The 19,380-nt window shown below is 49.1% G+C and overlaps 1 protein-coding gene and 1 long non-coding RNA gene across 2 annotated transcripts in view; one reads left to right on the forward strand and one right to left on the reverse strand.

The window, feature by feature from the left end:
- The window catches only part of TSHZ3 (teashirt zinc finger homeobox 3), a 75,797-nt gene extending 75,589 nt beyond the window's left edge, over positions 1 to 208 (reverse strand). Inside the window, exon 1 of the mRNA XM_063658622.1 lies at positions 66 to 208. The gene's annotated coding sequence lies outside the window, so the exon portion shown is untranslated. The remainder of the gene's footprint in view (positions 1 to 65) is intronic.
- On the forward strand, positions 95 to 19,329 carry LOC129020893 (uncharacterized). Its single transcript, XR_008495925.2, has 4 exons — positions 95 to 9,923; positions 11,854 to 12,013; positions 15,868 to 17,015; positions 17,202 to 19,329. It is a non-coding gene; the product is annotated as an uncharacterized LOC129020893 (long non-coding RNA).
- Positions 19,330 to 19,380: the final 51 nt, after the last annotated feature.

Below are 19,380 nucleotides of genomic sequence, written 5' to 3' on the forward strand. Positions count from 1 at the left end.
GCGGGCCGCGGCGAGGAGGACCTGGCGGGGCGGCGTGGGCGGCGGGGCGACGCGGGCTCACTTACGGGCGGCGGTGAGGGCGCGGGTGGGCCGGAGCTCATGCGAGCGACCCCCGGGCGGCGGCGGCGGAGCGGGAGCCGGAGCCCGAGCGGCGCGGGCGGCGGCGCATCGATGCGCTGCGGGCTCGATTGCGTCTCCCTGGGCCAGCTCTCAGGCCGGGAATGGGGCGGCCGCGACGGGGCCGGCTCCGGGCGCTGCCGGGCGGCGGCGGCTGGAGCGCGGGGGCGGCCTCCGGGCCCACTGTCCCCAAGGCGGCCCTGCGCCCTGGCGCTCCGGCTGGGGCTCTGGCGCTCTCGCGGGCCCCGAGGCCGACAGTCCCGGCGAGGGCGGGCGCCCCGCGCTCCGGCACCGGCTGCCTGAGCGCTCCTGGAGCAGCAAACCCCAGACTTCTTCCTCCTCTCCTTCCTTCCTTCCCCCCACTTATCTTTTTCTTTTTTTAGTCTCTTTCTCTCTCTTTTTCTGCCCTGTGTCCTTTTTATTTTTTCTCTACGACTGTTTTTGCAAGTTTGTTTCAAAAGTTCACAGCGTGCTTTCTTTTCTTTTAGACCGGGAGACAGTGATCTCACCCACACGGTAAGATCAAAAGTCTCCGCTCGCCCAGCCTGCGGGCTTGGGCTGGGTCCAGACGTCTCCCAGGATGCAGATGCGCCGCCGCTGGCCTCCCCGGCTATAAAGCCGCCTCCAGCGCCTTTCCGCGCGCAGGAGCGCTCGGAGTTGTGGGGTGCGGACCCCAGGCGGGGCAGGGAGTCCGAAGCGGGCTGCGGCGGGGCTCTGGGGCTGGCGGACTCGGGGACTGAGGCGCCGTGCGCGTTGGGTGCCCGCCGCCGCAGAGGCCAGAACCGCTACTTCTCCAGGCCCGGGAGACGCGGCCGTGGAGCGTGAAACGCTTCTTGCAAGCGAGGAAACGGTGAGTTGGCCGACACCGCCGGCGGCCTCACCATTCTGGTGGCCGCGCTGAGCTCCTGTCGCCTGGAGGCGGGTTGCGCCGCACGGGGTCAGCTCCCGCCGGCTCCCCGCTCACCTTCGAAGCTCCCACTTAGGCGCGCCCGGTGCGGCGTGTGCACAGCGCGGGGCGCCGCACACGGAAGCGTGGAGTTCTCCCTGGTCGCGCTTTTCTCCTCCTTTCCATCCCCTCGCTGTTCTTGCAAACCTCTGTTCCCTCGGCCCCCTCCCACCGCGGGCCGCGGCCTGAACTCCGGTCTCCGCGTAGCCGGCCGCCGCCGTTGGTAGCTGCCTGGCCCTCCCCCGCTCAGGCGCCGAGGGCTGTGCGATCCGCCCTAACATCTGTCCGTCCAACCATTGGCGCATCCATCAGTGTCAATGGGCTGCACATTGCAGCGACAGCCCGCCACGCACAACACGGGCTATGCGGAGTGCACGCCGCAACCATACTGCCATGTCGGGACACGCAAAAAGGCCCCCGGCCTGTCTTGGCACAGCATGAATCCCTAATCTGTGTTCTTTCAGCCACATGTATCCACTCCCACTTAATATCTGGACCCGGAAACATGAATAGTTTTGCAGGCCATTCTAGGGATGGAATTGAAGGAAGAGGGGCAGTGTCGCCCGAGTCATTATTTTCCACCAGGTTTTCTCTGCCCTTCGGTGGGCTGGGTGTGGCTAGGAGAGAAGGAAGGAAGACTTCCCAAATGCGCACCAAGCACACTGCAGATCCGGAAGCTACCTGGATGCAAGGGCTTAAACTCCCTTCACCTGGGCCTAGGATGTGTCATCGAGGTCGCTGGGCAGGTTTTAGCCAGGAGGTCTCGAGCTAAAACTTTTTGGCCCCGCCTGGCTGCTGGGAGACATGGCCTGATGGAGAGGAGCTGGAGAGCGGAGGAAAACGTTGATCCCAGTGAGAACTAAGGGCCAGATTTAGGGAGAAATAGTGTCTGGATGGCAGTAAGTCTGTAATTCACATGTTGTTTACAAAGGGAGAAAGGGCAGGGCTGTAGGTTTGAGAAGCCGGAGGTTTGCGCGGAGTTCCGTGTGCCCATTCCCCGAGAGTGCCGCTCTTGGCTGTAGTTGTTTGTTCTACCTGATTTTGCCTCTTGCCTTCAACTCCCCCATAACCCCTCCCCAAATGTCCGGAGGGCAAATATATGCGCATTCCTCCCTGATCAATCCAGCCAGACCAAAGGGCCTTCCCTCTCCTCCCCCTAAGAACTTAATGGGAAGAGTGTACGGGGACCTACTCTTGGGACATCTGCAGGGCGGCTGTACCAGGCATTTTACCTGACTTTATTCTTACCGCAAAGATATCTGTCTCGGTACCTGGTGCCCCCTCAGAGTCCACTACACAAACGGGTAAAATTCCGCGCGGCTATTCATTTCGCCATTTGCGAGTAACAAGGGGAAAAGTAGCCGCTTCTAGGAGAGCACTGAGGTATGCTCGGTTCGGTTCCCGAGGAGGCCAGAAGCCGCCGCGGCGGCGCGGGCTGGAGCTCCCTCTTGCAGGGAGACACCGCGCTCTAGGGTGCGGGCTTCGCCGCCCACATCCAGTGGTCGAACTGTTTTCACGCTAGACTAGAGGGCGGAAAAGTCTGCTCCCGCGGAGAAGCTAGAATTCTATGGAATGTACACTGTGTAGAAATCTTTTCACCCCACTCTTCAGAGTTGCAGCTTATCTTTGAAAAACAACAGGCTCTGGCCCTGCAAGCCCCTGGTAACTTCTACCCGCCTGAGTCACTCTGAAAAGTAAGCCACCTAGGCCAGTGAGATGTCCCCACCTTTGGCAGGTGCCGCGTTTCCGGGAACATTAAAAAAAAAAACCCTAAAAATAGAAGGAGGAAAAATGAGCAAAGGCGGTGGGACGACTCACCGAAACACCGAGGTGCAAATGTCCATAGGAGAAACTGGCATTCGCATGGCAGCCAGGTGGCTCACCCAACAGCTGGGTGGTAACCTTGTGATCCCCAAACATCCCCCAGGGCCATGAAGGCAGTGCTGACCCCCACGATTGCACCTCAGGCCCAGTGGAATCCCGCTCCTCCTCCATAGCGGTGCTATGTAATCAGTAGAAAATCAGTGGAAAAGCTCCCAAATGAAGCTGCTACAGGTCAGGGGTTAGAAATCTGCTTCCGACTTTTTGAACGCAAGGAAATCGGGACACCTGTCCCCAGGGCTACCTGTGCCCCACCTCAGGATCATTCATGACCTTAGCTACCGGGAGCCCCGCCCGGGTAAGTTTTTAAAAGAGAGAGAGAAAGAAAAAAGTCACATGCAGGTGTGGCTAGGAACAGGTGTGTGCTGTGGGGACGGGCACTTGGCTGGCAACACACCACACAAAGTCACAAAGTCTGTGCCAGAAAGGAGTAGCCAGGCCACCGCCGGGAGGCAGCCGAGGTTGTGTTTGAGGTGGTGATTGAGGGCAGTAGGTGACAGCTCGACCCAAACAAGGCCAAGTCTTGTCCTTATCTGGGGTGGCCACTGAGGGAAAAGACTTAAGGGAAAGAAGGTGTCCTCAAAGCTACCATTACAAGATGAGGAGCTAGAGCGGGCTCCGGTCCCAGGCACCTAGGTCCTAAGCCTTGATCTTGGAGAGTGGTTCTCGGAGGGAGGCTTGGGCCACCTGGAGGGACTGCGCACACTGAGTAGTACCCTCTGGGAGGCTGTACCCCCTTTCAAAGTGTGAGGGCATTTGCCCAGGGTGTAGACTTTTAGGGAGCCCAGGGCTGGGCAGCACCAGGGTAGAGAGGCACCAGGTGGGTGCCCTCCTGCCTGCACTCACCTGGAATGCTGGCATATGGGTTTTTCGCCTTCCTCACGCCTCCCCACACCACATTCTGGGCTAGGCAGTGTCGAGGAGGTGCCTTGGGTTCAGGGAAGCTTGCCACCTGCGCACCTCAACCAGGAATTGGGCCCCAGAATCTCAGCCCCTGCCCAAACAGGAAGGATAGGGACCCTGGCCCTCGCCAGGTGGTAAATTGTTTGCTAAAAGTGCATTTACACAGCGGCGAAGTTTGTTTCTCTTTTACCGGTAGCTTTGTTTTAACGAACCAGATGTTTTGTCTGTAAATTCTCCCAAGAACTTTTACAGTTTTGACGTGAAATAAACCTTCGAAAATCAGAAGAGTATATTAATACCAGTTCTGTGGGGCCTCAGGAGAGCTGAGTCAGGTGTGCCTGGATGGGAGCTGGGGGTGGGAATACAATCTTTGGAGAGAAGTAGGGGGCTTCTCTTGGCCCAAGGTCAAGAATTGGTTTGGGGGAGGTGAAGTGCCTCCCCGACTCCCAAAACAGGCACACACACACGCATTGTCACACCAGAGTATGCACTCCCAGACCTCCTCCAACCAGGCATAGCTTGCTACTTTGTAAATTTCTTGTGGCTTGGGGCACAGAGATGTGGCTCAACTTTGCAGACTGTGTCCACTGCATGCCGCTGCCGTTTTCCACGAGGACCGCCTGACTGAAAGGCAAAGGGGCCTTCGATCTTCTTCCCGGGGCAGCTTTGATGCCTGAGTGTGCGGGGCCGGGGCCAGGGCAGAGCAGGGTGGAAGCTGGTGCCCCTGTCTGGCCCGCCCTTAACTCCTGGGCACAACTAGATTCGGGAGAACTTGGGGTGGAAGCCGACCTGGTCTAGGAAGCCACAGCCTGCAGGCTTCCCTCTCCAATGCCTCATTTTTTCCGATTTAGGATTTCCAGGCAGTTATAAACACCTTTAAAAAAAAGACCCACTTAACAATACACCTAAAAGAGGGAGGGAAGGAAGGAAGGAGTACAGTTATCACAGGCGTGTGGGGAGAGGGAAACCAGGTCTGCCTAGAAACCCACCTTCTGGTTGTGTGAGTCAGAGCGGCCACTTTCTCGGGTTTCCCAAGACAGGAGATGGCGATTTTCTACTCCCTCCCCTCTCCCCAAGATTTCCAGTGCTCTGAGTCTCGTATCTTCAGATACCTCTTTCTTCCTTCATTCTCTTTCGTTCAATCATCTACGGAACTTTCCAAAACTTTTTTTTTAGGAGAGCAAAGATTAAATAAAGAAAATAAACCGTCTTTGTATTTCAGTCTAAGGAGGACAGATGCACATTAAACTCAGTTTGGAGCGCTTAACTCCAGGCGAAATGCCCTTTTATCAAATCCCACGCGTCGACTTGGGTTGCGCTGGGAATTTCACGAATTCCTCGCTGCAGCGTGGCGTGGTTTACCCCCACCCCCACCCCACTTTGGGTGAAATGGATTTTTGGAAACCATTTAAGCAGAGCTAAAAATAAGGAGGGGGGGAACCCTACACTAGAGATAGCTGCAGCCACCTAGGGGCTCACCCCTGGCCGGGAGCGAGCAGCTATTTGCTAGTTGTAGCTCAGGGGTGCCCAACTCTTCCCGTGTGGTTGCGCCAGCTGCCTCGCACTGCAGGTATCTGAATCATTACGTGGGCAACCCGATGCAGCTCTGAACCCTGGCTCTTTGAATGCTGGAATCCTGAAGGAGGAGGAGGTCCCAGAAATCAAACCACCAGGTCTTAGCTGACCAGACAGCCCAGCTTTCTGAGGCTGGTGACCTCATTAACTGGTCAAGGAATTTGCAAGACCAGGAAGAATCTCGTTTCCCAGTTCTTCTTTCCTACATTGCTTTTCTCCTGTGTCTTCAATGTTAGGGTTTTGTGTTTGTGCCTGAATTTACAATTTACAAACGGGGAAGACAGAGCCTAAGTTTCAGCAGGGCAGGTACAAAAGAGAGGGACAACACTCTGGGGGCCTCATTCTTTCACGTTTTTGTTTCTTGAAATTTGATGGATATCACCTGTAGTTGGGCAATAGGAGGGCCAGGGTGACTGGGGACGTGGTAGCCCGAAGGGTTAGATAATATGGCATGCAGGTAGTCTCTGATCTCCAGGGCTTTGAAAACACCAAGATTTTCCTCCTTTGCAGAGCAATCCTAAATTCTGCCTTCTCCCTTTTCTGCTGCCTCTTCTCTTTTCCCCATCTCTTTCTGCGTTTCTTTTTCTGTTTTCTTTTTGTGTCCCTCTCTTCCAACAGTCCCTCCTCCACCTTTATAAGACTTCTCAAAGGTTATTTATTTAAGGTCTACCAAGTGCTAGCCCCAAACAGGTCCAGTCCTTCTCCCTGTGGCAAGACGGAGGCTGTTACTGCGTGCAAATAGTGAGGGAACAAAGTAGTTTGGAGTTTTTTTCCAGCTTTTTTAGGTGGGGGGAAGGGAGGGAGGTCAGAAATAGGTTGACACTTGGTTTGAAATAAAAGAACATGTTAAGAAGTTTCGAAGCTGCCAATAAAACCCTTTAAGTGGCTTGTGATTCAGTGCCTGGAGTTGCGGGGATGGCATTGGTAAATGACTCTAATGCCCAAAGAAAAATATTACAAATGCCGCTGTCTCAGCCACCAATCGGGCGCCGCTCTCCTGCGCGGGCGATGGCTCCTCTCTGGCGCGGAGGGCACCCACATTTGCATGATAAATTGACCAGACTGGCGGCAGCCAATGAAATATTCAAATTAGGCCGGGTGGCGGTAGTAGGGGTGGAGTCCCTGGGGCTGCCCCTTGGCGTGGCGGCGGGAGCGGGCGCTACCACCTGTCCGTCAGCGCCCTCTGGAGGCGGGACAGCGCGGGCGGCCGCTCTGGCCCAAAAGACGAGATGGGGGGTTGGGGGTTTGGGATGGAAGGGGGTTTGGGAGGGGTGATGGTGGGGTCCGGGTGGTGCTTCGCGGCCCCAGGAGGCTTTCCGGCTGGCCTTGTGGACTAGGCATACAGCAGGGTCTCCACATGCCTCTTGCCCTTAAAAGTGTTGATGGATTGCAGAAGTGGATGGTGACCCCAAGGAGGGGTTTCAGAAAGACTCCAGCCTCCTTCACCCAACCACCTTCTCTAGGTTCCCCTAACAAACCCAGTACTTAAGTTAAAATCGTGTATTTGCTCTTGGTGACTTAGCTTTAAGACAAGATTCTTGCCCACCGCAGACCACATGGCCAGCTTTCCCAAAGGCCCTCTGATAATGAAATGATGGAGCAGATATGTCAAACTTTCCATCTTGCCCTGAGCCAACGACTCTGCACCCTCACAGGCCAGGGCACTTTGGAGGGCACCCTGCCTGGAGCCCCAAACCTTGGCTAAGCTGTGGGAGCCCAGGCAGGGGCAGGTAGTGCCTGGAGGCTGGCTTCAGATGGCAGAACTTCTCACCTGGGAAAATGCTTTCTGGAAGAAGCACCCAGGCCTCAAGGCAGCTCCAGTGAGGGGGCAAAAAGGGATATACATAAGGCATAAGGTGCTGGCCATGGTTAGGTAGGTGCTCAGCCAGGAAGATAGGGCAGATTCACATGGGGGAGATTGGCTCGGTGATGAGACCACTTCTGATCCCACCAGAACCAGGCCCAGCTCTTCCTGGAGGTCCTGACTTAAAGGGGACTTTTGCATGGGAGCCAAAGAACAGTGGATGTCTCTTGTCTGCTGATCATCTCTTCCCTTCCCCCACCCCATATTCCATCCCATGCCAGATCCCTAGGCTGTGCCTGTTAGAGCTACTGGAGCACCACACGGACTTGCCTTTAAAGCAGAATTTTTAGAAGTGCAGTTGCCTTTCTTTACTCTGCTGTGGGCTGCTGAACACCTTGTTCTTTCTCCATCTCATCAGGGCTTGGAGTTGGTTCCTAGCTGTCTCTGGGAATGCTCGATCCCCATCTCTGTTACCAGCCAAAAGGGTCTGCAGGAGGTGGTCTGCACTCCAGTCAGCAGCCCTCTCAGTACCTCTTCCCCAGACATAGTCAAAGCAAGTCATTCATCTGCAGCCAGTCTCCCCTGTCCATTCACCAAGGAGAGCCTGGGGATAGGACCACTCAGAGCCTGGCCAGGCTGGCTCACTAACTGTGTGTAAATACGCACAGCAGAAAGAGTAGGTGCTGAACACACATGTGGGAGACAGTGAATTTTTACTCTCAATCACCTTATATATATTATCAATAGTTTCAAAGTATGTTGCCCGAAGGATGTTAATTCCTAAGAAGGCTTTTGTATCGTTTGGAGTTTTGAGGAGTGTGTTGGCTGAAGAGAAGAGGGTCTGGCCCCAGGCTTGATGGGAATGCATGGGGTAAACAGCTGGTGACAGAGGTACAAAAGGGGCCTCTCTACTTACTAAGAGAATCTTCCATCCTGGCTGGTTTTAGGACCTGGGGTGGGGTTCCCATCAGGAGGAGACCTAAGGAAGGAGTAGGACCCTTCCTAGATGGCTGAGTCAACTTATACGACAGGGCAGGGAAACCTGTCTTGGAAGCCCGGGAGCCCTCCTTCCTCCTCCCCATCCTCAGGCCTCAACTGAGACTTGAAAATGGACCAGAGTCTTCCTCCAACAGTGAAATTCATTAAAGAGTCACTCCTGTCTAGAATGTGCAGAAATGCAAGCCTCTCTCTTTCTCTCTCTCTCTCTCTGTTTCTCCACCTTGAGGATGCTGTATCTAGAGCCCATATAGGGACAAGAAAGTAGGCAGTGAAAGCAGGAAAGAAGTAGAAGGCTGGCTGTCATCCAGCCCTGCATCCAGTCGTATCTCAGCTGAACTGTGCACAATGAATGAGGAAGTAAATGACAGGTGAAAGACCAAGAGAGTGAAGCTAGTCAGTTTCTCTGAGGCGATAGGTATCAGTGAGTAACCGTAAGGATCACACCCACAGTGGGTATGCCCCGCAGATGGATATATGTGCAGCAAGCGGTACCTTGCAGGGGAATGCAAGCTCCAACTGTGGTGATGAGCCTCCGGCCCATAAGTAACCCAGTGAGCCTGAGCAGGTCACTCACTCTCTTTGAACCTTGTCTCCATCTCTAAAACAGGACAGCTTTCTCCATCTTAAACACCAAGTAGGAATTCAGTGTGGAAACCTTCCATCAAAATTGGAGATGCCTTGGCTGGGCCCTGTGGTGGCTCATGCCTGTAATCCCAGCACTTTGGGAGGCTGAGGCAGGCAGATCACTTGAGTCCAGGAGTTTGAGACCAGCCTGGGCGACATGACAAAACCACAAAAAATACAAAAATTAGCTGGGCATGGTGGCATGCACCTGTAATCTCAGCTACTTGGGAGGCTGAGGCAGGAGGATCGCTTGAGCCTGAAAGGTTGAGGCTGTAGTGAACCGAGATCGCACCACTGCACTCCAGTCTGGGCAACAGAGTGAGACCCTGTCTCAAAAAAAAAAAAAAGTAGAGAAATAGAGATGCCCCTTGAACCCATGGGTTTTTGGGACTACATTCTGGAAGCTTTCAGAGTAAGACCAGAGTTTGAAAGAGGCATTGTGTCATTAGCCATGTGCCCGTGGGCAAGTCACAGTAGAGTCTACTTCCCACGGCACTTGTGAGGCTCATCTGGGATTATGTGTGTCCGTGCCTTGGCAGAGAGCTTGGTGAAGAATGGTAGTTGTCCAATAAATGGTACCCCATTAAGTTGGTGTGCAGGGTGGCCACAGGGCCAGACCACCCTGAAAATAAAGGCTTATATTTGGGCTGAGCCTGGATGCACCTGAGATTACAAGCAGGTGCTTGGAATGTGGTGAAAAAGAAAGACAGGAGAGAATGGCTGAAGGCAGCGTGCAGTCCACCTGACTTTCTGGGAAGATTGGGCATTTGCAGGGCTGATAAGTCAGGTTCTTCCAGGCCTTTCTGTGAGCTCATTAGAGGAAGGGGTCTGGTGACTGATATTTCTATTTTCCCTGTTAGTAGCTGCTGGAATCTGCACCATCCAGGTCAGATGGAAAATAGAAGGCGGGAAAATCTGACAGTCTCATTGATTTGCTCTCTTTGCCATCGCCACTCTTGAGAGGAAGAAATGTGACTTCAAAATTGCAATTAGGAACCAGCCTGCTAAGGAGTCCTCTCATGAGCTCCTGTGCTGTGCGGAGCACAGGCCCATCTCATCTCATTTCCTAAGGAGGTAGGTTTATTCATGGTTTCAGCAGGAGCAGGCAGTGCAAACATGTGACACCCGCCCACAGATAACTGCCAGAAAGGCCGTCCAATGCTTCCTTCACATTTTTGGTCGGATCTCTGAAAAGATGGCCATTCTCCCAATGTTTTAAAAGTATTAACTTCCTTTCAAACGTCCTTTAACCTTTAATGTTTTGTACTTGATGAAAAGGTCATTTTGTGCTGAGGATGCAGTTGTTCCGGAATTGTTCAGCTATCGGGGTGAATTCCAACCAAATCCAGAATTATTTAATGGGATCCAACACCCCGGCCACACACACAATAAATGAATATTTTCCCATATATGTCTGTGTACATGTACATGTACTTGAGCATATGTATTTACATATTTGTATCTATGCCTGCACATATACTCATTGGGACTTGGATTAAATGGACATTTTTAGCCTTCTCACAAAATGACTTATCCTTTGCAGGAAAATAGATATTAAACTTACTCTTTTGAATACGTTTTGCTAAATATTTGATGGCAATTATTTATTGTGCACTGTACTTATTCCTGATTTCTTACAGAAGGGGTTTGGTCAATTTCTAATTCAACATTTCATTGCTGTCTCTACAATAAATGCCTCCAGAAGCTTAGGAGAATTAAGAGGTTTTTTTCCTCTCTCTTCTTTCACAGTGTGAGCTTTTTAACTGTCACTGGCTAGAGCAGTCCTTCTTCTTCACTTTTACCTTTCTTAGCTGATGTATTCTTGGAAACAGATGGCTGAGCATGTTAGATTTATATTTAAAATAAGAGTAGAGTTAATAGGCTCAAATAAGAGCAGGAAGGTATTTTCTACAAGGAAACTGCATGAAGTTTATGCCTGGACTCCGGAAGATGTGTTAATACTTTTACCTATTCAAGAGGCATTGGGTTGTGGTCTCCTATGTTTCTTGCTCTGATGACTGAGTTTTTAAGATAAAGGCTCTCCAGGCAAATAAGGAACAGTTGGATAGAGTAGCTCACCTTAAGTCTCTATAGACTCATGGAGAGAACAAATCTGATCTAAATTGTGTAAAGAGAACTCTATAAGATTAACACTCTTATTAAACTTAAAAGAGAAAATTGGTACTTTTTTTTTTTTTTAGACAGAGACTCGCTCTGCTGCCCAGGCTGAAGTGCAGTGGCACGATGTCGGCTCACTGAACTCACCTCCGCCTTCTGCGTTCAAGCGATTCTTCTGCCTCAGCTTCCCGAATAGCTGGGATTGCAGGCACGCACCACCACACCCAGCTAATTTTTGTATTTTTAGTAGAGACGGGGTTTCACCAGGTTGGCCAGGATGGTCTGGAACTCCTAACCTCAAGTGATCCACCTGCCTCAGCTTCTCTAAGTTCTGGGATTACAGGATGCCAAAAATTGGCACTTTTAAAAGGAGAGAAGTTTTACTTAAAAGCAAAAGCCTTTAAAAGGCCTTTGGCTAGACTAAATGATAATGAAGCGAAGCAAAGCTTGTGACCACTCTGTGGAGCCATCCAGACAGTCTTTCTTTGGGGCCAGATCCTCTAGAATGCATGATTTAGGGTCATTCATTGCACATTCCTGGCTTCAGACTGGTTTTCTGAATTTCCCTGCGATCTGATTTTTGTCTTCCTACATTTCTGTGTGTGAGATACATCAAAAGGTAAAAGAATGTGTGAATCATATGGGTACAGTTTAAATAATGCCTGCATACACAACACTCAGTCACCTGAAACCTCCCCCGACGACTCCCAATTCCAGTCCCCTCTCCTGGAGGCCACCTCTATTTTTAATTTTTGTAATGATCACTTCCTTGCCTTACTTTGTAGTTTTAATATTTAGGTGTGTATACCTGGTCATGTTCATAAATGAAATCATGTTATATGAATTATTTTGTGTCTTGTTTCTCTTACTCAGCATTGTTTTTCAGACTTAACCATGTGGATTTGTGTTGCTGGTTCACGATCAAAGTTCTAGACTATGAAAACATTAGTTTCATGAAAACATTAGGATTTTGTCCACCCAATTGTTTGGATATCATGAAGAATGCCGCTGTGAACATGCTTGTTCCTATGCCATAACTCACATGGGTAATATCTCCTATTTATATATAGTTAGGGGTGGGATTGCTTGGTCAGAGTTTGCATATCTGCAGCTCTAACTGTTTTCCAAGATGATTGTGTCAATTTTCACTCCCACAAGCAGTTTTTAAAGTTCCCATTGTTCTACATCCTTGCCAGCCTATGATATTGTTAGCAATGTTTTTTCGTATTTGTAATGTTTCCTAATCTAGCGGCTGTGGTTGCTGTCTCACTGTGTTTAATTTGCATTTCCATGATTACTAATGAGTTTGAGCACCTTTTTATATCTGCGTGGTGATCGGGAATGCCTTATTTGTGAGATGCCTGTTCAAGTCCTGCCATTATCTGTTGCATATATGTTTCACGTTATTTCACCCAAGTTCTCTGTTGCCCAGGTTTGTTTCAGATTGGTTTGGGACAGTGGATCAGATCACAAATGTTTCAGTGAGATCTCTCACTCTATTTCCTAGGATGCTTTTATCTGTGAGAAATATGACCCCCTGCTCACACTGGCTTAAGGAAATTGGCAAGAGGTAGATTATGGCTCCATTATATTAACAGGAAGCCAGTTTTCTCTGCCTTCTTACTCTTCGCTTCATTTTCGGCATAATCTCATCCTCAAGGTGTTTTATCTTATGTTTTCAAGAGGACCACAAATGGCGAGTGGAACTAATTGCTTCCTTGTCCACATTCAACAGGGAAGAGAATAATAGAAAACTTTTCATTGACCCATGTAATCTAAGTCATTCCCTTCAGTTTCCAGGGGCCACGTCCATGAAGCAGGAGGCATCTCCAGTGAATGCAATGCCCTGATGCCTTCCTGAGCACTCCTAGTAGGATAAAATGAGTACTGTATGGGGAGCAGGCAACCTCAAACAACCACCATGCTTACTGCCAAGCCTATAGGGATTTTTAAAATTCATTTTTTAATTTGCATATAATAAAATGCATTTTTTTGGTATGCAGTTTTCTGAGTTTTGCCAAATGCACAAAATCACATAACTACCACTGCCAACAAGATTTGGAACAGTGGCTAGGTGTGGTGGTGGCTTACACCTGTAATCCTAGAACGTTGGGAGGCTGAGGCAGGAGGATCGCTTGAGCCCAGGAGTTCAAGATCAGCTTGCGCAACATAGTGAGACCCCATCTTTACAAAAAAACTTGTTAAAAATTAGCTGGGCATGGTGGCATGTGCCTGTAGCCCCAGCTACTTGGAAGGCTGAGGCAGGAGGATCACTTGAACCTGGGAGGTTGAGGCTGCAGTGTGCTGTGATTGCACCACTGTACTCCAGCCTGGGTGACAGAGGAAAACCCCATCTCAAAAAAATTTTTTAAAAGATTTAGAATCGTTTTCTTTTTTTTTTTTTTTTTAAGACAGAGTTTGGCTCTTGTCACTGGAGCTGGAATGCAATAGCACAATCTTGGCTCACTGCAACCTCCACCTCCCAGGTTCAAGTGATTCTCCTGCCTCAGCCTCCCGAGTGGCTGGGACTACAGGTGCCCACCACCACACCTGGCTTTTTTTTTTTTTTTTTTTTTTTTTTTTTTTTAGTAGCGGCAGGGTTTCACCATGTTGACCAGCTGGTCTCGAACTCCTGACATCAGGTGATCCACCCTCTTTGGCCTCCCAAAGTGCTGTGATTATAGGCATGAGCCACCATGCCTGGCCTAGAATAGTTTTGTTACTCCCCCAAAACTGCCTTGTGCTGCCTTTTTGTAGTCAAACTATCCACCTGTCCATAACCCCAGCTCTCCCGCATTAGAAACCACTGAACCTCTGATCTGTTCTTCACCTTAAAGCTTTCCCTTTTCCAGGGTGTAGCGTATGTGGAATTATAGAGTATGTCACCTTTCAAGTCTGGCTTCTTTCATCTAGTGTAATGCATTTGAGATTTATCTGTGTTGTCGGATGTATCAGTAAGTTTGTGTCTTAGCAGTGCTGAAAAGTATTCCTTTGCATGGATGTGCCCAGGTCTGTTTCCATTCATCAGTTAGAGGACAACGGGGTTGTTTCCAGTTTGGGGTGATTACAAATAAAGCCACTGTGTACATGCACCTCTAGGTTTTGGGTGAACATAAGTTTTCATTTCTCTTAAGTTTCAATACCTAGGAGAATGATTGCTAGGTCAATGGTAAGAGCATGTATAATGCTACAAGAAAGTGTTAAACTGTTTTCCAAAGTGAGTGTAGCATTTTGTATCCCCACGAGCAATGAAATGAGAGCTCTGCTTGCTCTGTAAGAGGCATTACTGAATATGAAAGTGCTTTGTAAAGAGTAAGGGTGTCTCACAGCGTGCCCAGGCAGGAAGATTCAGAGGGGGCATTTCTAAACTCTAAACTCCTGTGGGCTCCTAGCCCATCCTTCTGAATGGGGACAGAATACTTCCATTTCCAGATTACTTGCTTCTCCAAAAGGGAGACAGGGAAGTGTCCTTCTCTTTTTGCAAATGAGAGCACAGCACTGCCTCTCGTGGTTGAGCCAGTCATTATTCAGTAGAAACAGCAGTGAGATTCTCCAGCCTTTTATTTTATCCCTGAGGTCACAAAGTAAAATGCAGCGTGATCACTTGGAGCATTCTTGTGCTTTGTGACAAGAACAAAGCCAGTGGAAACAGCCATATGTCCAATCAGAATGTCAGCACTGGCAGGGACCTTAGCAATTGTCACTCTAGAGATGATAACCTATTACATCCCCAGGTCCCCAGAATCCCAGCCCAGGACTTACTCCTTCAGCCTTCCTGGACTGCCCTGGGTGGAACAAGATCAGCTCATTTAGCACATAGCCTTCCAGAACACCAGGCAGTGTCCCACCAAGGTGGGATGGGACCGGCTTCTCTAGCCACAGTAGCTGTGCACACAGAGACAGAAATGAATCCGTACTGCCGGGTGCACTGTGGCCAGAGATCTTCCTTCCTGTATATACTCCCGGAGCCTTTGCTTCTTTCATTTCAGTGCCCATTTCTGAGGCACCTTCACATTTCAAACGTCCTGAGAATATGTTTAATTAGAACTTGGCCATACAGCCTTTTAAAACAAAACAGAAGGGACCAGCTAATTATATCGCTCAGCATTCTGTGGCAAACATATATTTTTTAATAAAACACTTTCCTAACCAGAGTAATCCCTGGAGATGCAAATCCTCATTTATAAGAAGTTTCCCAAAGGGAGTTAAAGAGAAGATGCCTTATAAAGAAAAGAGACAAAGAGAGTGGGGAAGTGTTTTCAAAGAGCTTTTAAAAGATACACTCATTCTGAGGTTGAATTACAGATATTTTAAGGGTACCAAATTTTATTTCAGATGTAATCCTTTCCTGTGTTTTTGATCATGTATTTCCGTTTTTTCCCTTTATGATCATTGCCACAAATGCCCATATTTCTCTTTCTGGTGTCTTTCACAAGTGCAATATTTAAATAAACAAGGGATTTTCCCAAAATGCACCTCATCTCCTACTCTTTGTCATTTCCTTGTCTTGCTCTGTAAATAACCGTGTGTCTCACAGCAGAGCTTACACAGAATAGATGTAGGGCAGTCTGTGGTCCTGGGGAGGGCCTTCCCTGTAATCTCTGCAGCCCAGGATAGGGAGAGGGAGGATTTAGATCCTGCTGCGGCATGTCTTCAGGAGTGGAGGTCGGCTTGGGACATTTACATTCATGAGGCAGCCACAGAGGGTCAAAGCAATAATTGTGCCAGCTGATGTTTGCTGGGGGGTTTACTCCAAGCCAGGCCACACGCTAAGAAATTTAGGTATCATACCTCATTTAATCCTCACAATACTCACAAACACGCTAAGAAATTTAGGTATCATACCTCATTTAATCCTCACAATACTCACAAAATGTAGTTGTTTTGCTCCATTTTGCAGATGAAGAAGATGAGGCTTGAGAGACGAAGGAATGAATGAAGGGTATCACAGCTGTTAGAAGGGTTAGATCTTGTATTTGGACTCAGGTATGCCTGCCCTGGAACTTGGCTCTCCCACACCTGGTGCTGGGCGCACTAGGAGACGTCACGAGGCTCAGAGATGCCACCCTTCCTAGAACGGGCGCTGTGCCTCTCTTCTCCACACACTGCAGGGGGGACAGGCACTGCATTTTCAGATAAGTTCTGTGTGCATCAGGGGCTTGGTGGGAAAGAGAGGACACACTCAGATTAGGATTATTCATGGAGGATTCTCCAAAGAGGCTATTTGGAAAGGTGGAGGGAACGGTGAAGGAGAGCACAAGAGAAAATGAGCAGAACCGTTACTTCCTCACGCCTGAAGGGGATGGGTTACTGGAAGCCAGGAGGAGAGTGTGGTAAGAGCCACTTTTAGAGGAGCTTTCACCTTCAGGAGAAAGTCAGGGCCCAAGAAGACCCACAGGGAGGTGACCAGGGAATGGCATACTTGGACTACCCTCTCTTCTCTTCCTCCACTCTCCTGCCAGGGCTCCGCATTGGATAAACCCCTGCAGGGGTGAGTGAAACTGCCACCCAGGTCTGCCTCCCAGGACACAGCCCATGGAGAACTCTAAGGCAAGTGGCAGAAAACTAGCACAGGCGCAGTGCGTCTTGCAAAGCACCCAGCCTGTGCCGGCTCTGGGCTGGAAATGGGAAGAGAGGAGACCATAGCACTGCCCTCAAAGATCTTAGAGTCTGTGGAGGAGTCAGGCAGAGAGAGGGGGTGTTCCCTTGGCAAAGGACTCCATGAGCAGATGCAGGCCATGGGCGACGCTCCTGCAGAAGCTTTGGGGTTTGCCGCATGTGCCTGGGAGGAGCGCGCCCACCTTGACATGCCTCGCCTCCTGTTGCCATTGACAACGTGAAGGCAAACTCCTGGGGCTGGGCCTTTTTCCTTGAGATAAAATATGTATAATTCTCTGTTATCAAATGATTATTAAACAAAATCTAATTGAAAAAATAAAAAGAAGAAAAGAGAAGTCATTTATCATCCTGTTCTCCAAAGACAACTGTGAACGGCTTGGTGGAACTCCTTCCAGTGGCTTTCCTCGGAGCCTTGCCTCTGTGGATGTGGTAAGAGTCGGATGCGATTTTGAATTTTGAGATTTTGATTGAGCATTGTTGTAGTATTTTGCCATGTTATGATAAATCATTGGCAAACATAGTTTTTGATGGCTGCGTAATATTCTGTTGTATGAATGCTAGCATAGTTCATATTATAATTCTTCTACTGTATTTATTTATTTATTTATTTTTGAGATGGAGTCTTGCTTTGTCACCAAGGCTGGAATGCAGTGGCGCGATCTCAGCTCACTGCAGCCTCCACCTCCTGAGTTCAAGCTGTCCTCCCACCTCAGCCTCCTTCAATAGCTGTGACTACAGGTATGCACCACCATGCTGGACTAATTTTTGCATTTTTTAGTAGAGACGGGATTTCACCATGTTGGCCAGGCTGGTCTTGAACTCCTGACCTCAGGTGATCTGCCCGCTTCGGCCTCCCACAGTGCTGGGTTTACAGGCATGAGCCACCACGCTCAGCCTTCTACCGTTTAAATGTTTAGGTTATATCCTGTTTCATTAATATTAAAGAATGCTATAATTAAAAACTTTGTGTATAAAGAATTTTTCCGTGTTTCAGATTATTTATCCAGAATGATGTCTCTAAAATAAAGCTACTAGAGGTTGAAGTATCTAGCCCAGGGCCAGCCACAGAACAGACACAACTTGGTTGATAACTATTGTTGTTCAGTGGTGAGTGTTTATGTAAAGCTCTTCTGCAATTAAGAACTGCTCCAAAGACCTTCCTCTAGAACAGCGCTTGAATATAATGTGAGCCACGTAATTCTCAATGTTATAATAACCACATTTCAAAAAGCAGACGCAATTGAAATTAATTTTAATAATACCTTTTACTGGAGCCGGGCATGGTGTCATGCCTGTAATCCCAGCACTTTGGGAGGCCGAGGTGGGCAGATCACATGAGCCCAGGAGTTTGAGACCAGGCTGAGCAACATGGCAAAGCCTCATCTCTACAGACAAACACAAAAATTAGCCAAACAGGTGGTGTGTGGCTGTAGTCCAAGCTACTAGGGAGGCTGAGGTGAGAGGATCGCTTGAGCCTGGGGGGTTAAGGCTGCAGTGAGCCAAGATTGCACCACCATACCCCAACCTGAGTGACAAAGTAAGACCCTGTCTCAAAAAAAAAAAACCATTAATTAATTAAAACAAACATAAAAATACATTTTACTTAACCAATTATATCTAAAATATTATTTCAACATATGATTATATGTAATCAACATAAAATTTATCAATGAGATAGTCTACATTTTTTCCCCATGTAAACCTTTGAAATCTGATGTATAGATTTTATGCTTACAACACAGCTCCATTCAAACCAGCCTCATTCCCAGTGTTCAGTGGCCACGTGGGTGGCTGATAGCCACTGTGGACTGTGCAGGTCTAGGGCAAGGAACCCACCAGAGATATTTGCCACTGTTGGCATCTTCACCTAGCCCTGAAATCCAGCCACCTTTTAATGCCTCCCCGAACCCCCTTACTGGCGTTCTGGACTGAGGGTGGACCAGGTGGCCAGGTGTGACATGACTTCTGTACCTGGACATTTTTACCGGTCGTCCTCAATCCTGCCTTGACCTTGGCCTTAGCCAATCAAAGCATCCCTCTATCCCAGTGTGCCTGGCACTGGTTCATTCAGAGATATTGCACACTTCCTTCATGGTAAGCCCTGGGCCTGACCCTAGGGATACAGGTGGACAAACAGAACTTTCTTGTAAAATTTAATTACAGAACTTGTCAGTGCTTTTAGGGTCTAGTGGGGGAGACAGACTTTAATCAAATCATTGCCCAAATATATATAGTTTCTAAATGTGGTTAAGTCCTACAAGGGAAATGCACTTTTAAAAATGCTAACACTGGGTCATGGCATGAGTGGCCTGCCCTGAAGGCATTTAATAAAGGTGGCCCAGCCCCTGGCCAGGCTGTCTTGGGGAACATTCATGTGAAAGATGAGTGTGAGATAAGAGGATCTCAGTTTCCTTCTGGTATCCAGGGTCCCTAAGCTACATTAACAGAGTTTCTAGGACAGACAGTAGCTCACCGGTTCCTGTGTCTGGGGCCCAGTTGAGCAATTTGTGTTTGTCATCTCTAAAAAGTATTGCGGCCAGCTGGAATATAAAAGTAATGAGGAAACAGGCCTGATGCGGTGGCTCACGCCTGTAATCCCAGCACTTTGGGAGGCTGAGGTGGGCGGGGGATCACCTGAGGTCAGGAGTTCGAGATGAGCCTCACCAACATACTAAAACCTGTCTCTACCGAAAATACAAAATTAGCCGGGCATGGTGGCACACACCTGTAATCCCAGCTACTTGGGAGGCTGAGGCAGGAGATTCACTTGAACCTGGAAGGCGGAGGTTGCAAT

The sequence above is a fragment of the Pongo pygmaeus genome, chromosome 20 (genome assembly GCF_028885625.2).
Source record: "Pongo pygmaeus isolate AG05252 chromosome 20, NHGRI_mPonPyg2-v2.0_pri, whole genome shotgun sequence".
NCBI classification, from domain to species: domain Eukaryota; kingdom Metazoa; phylum Chordata; class Mammalia; order Primates; family Hominidae; genus Pongo; species Pongo pygmaeus.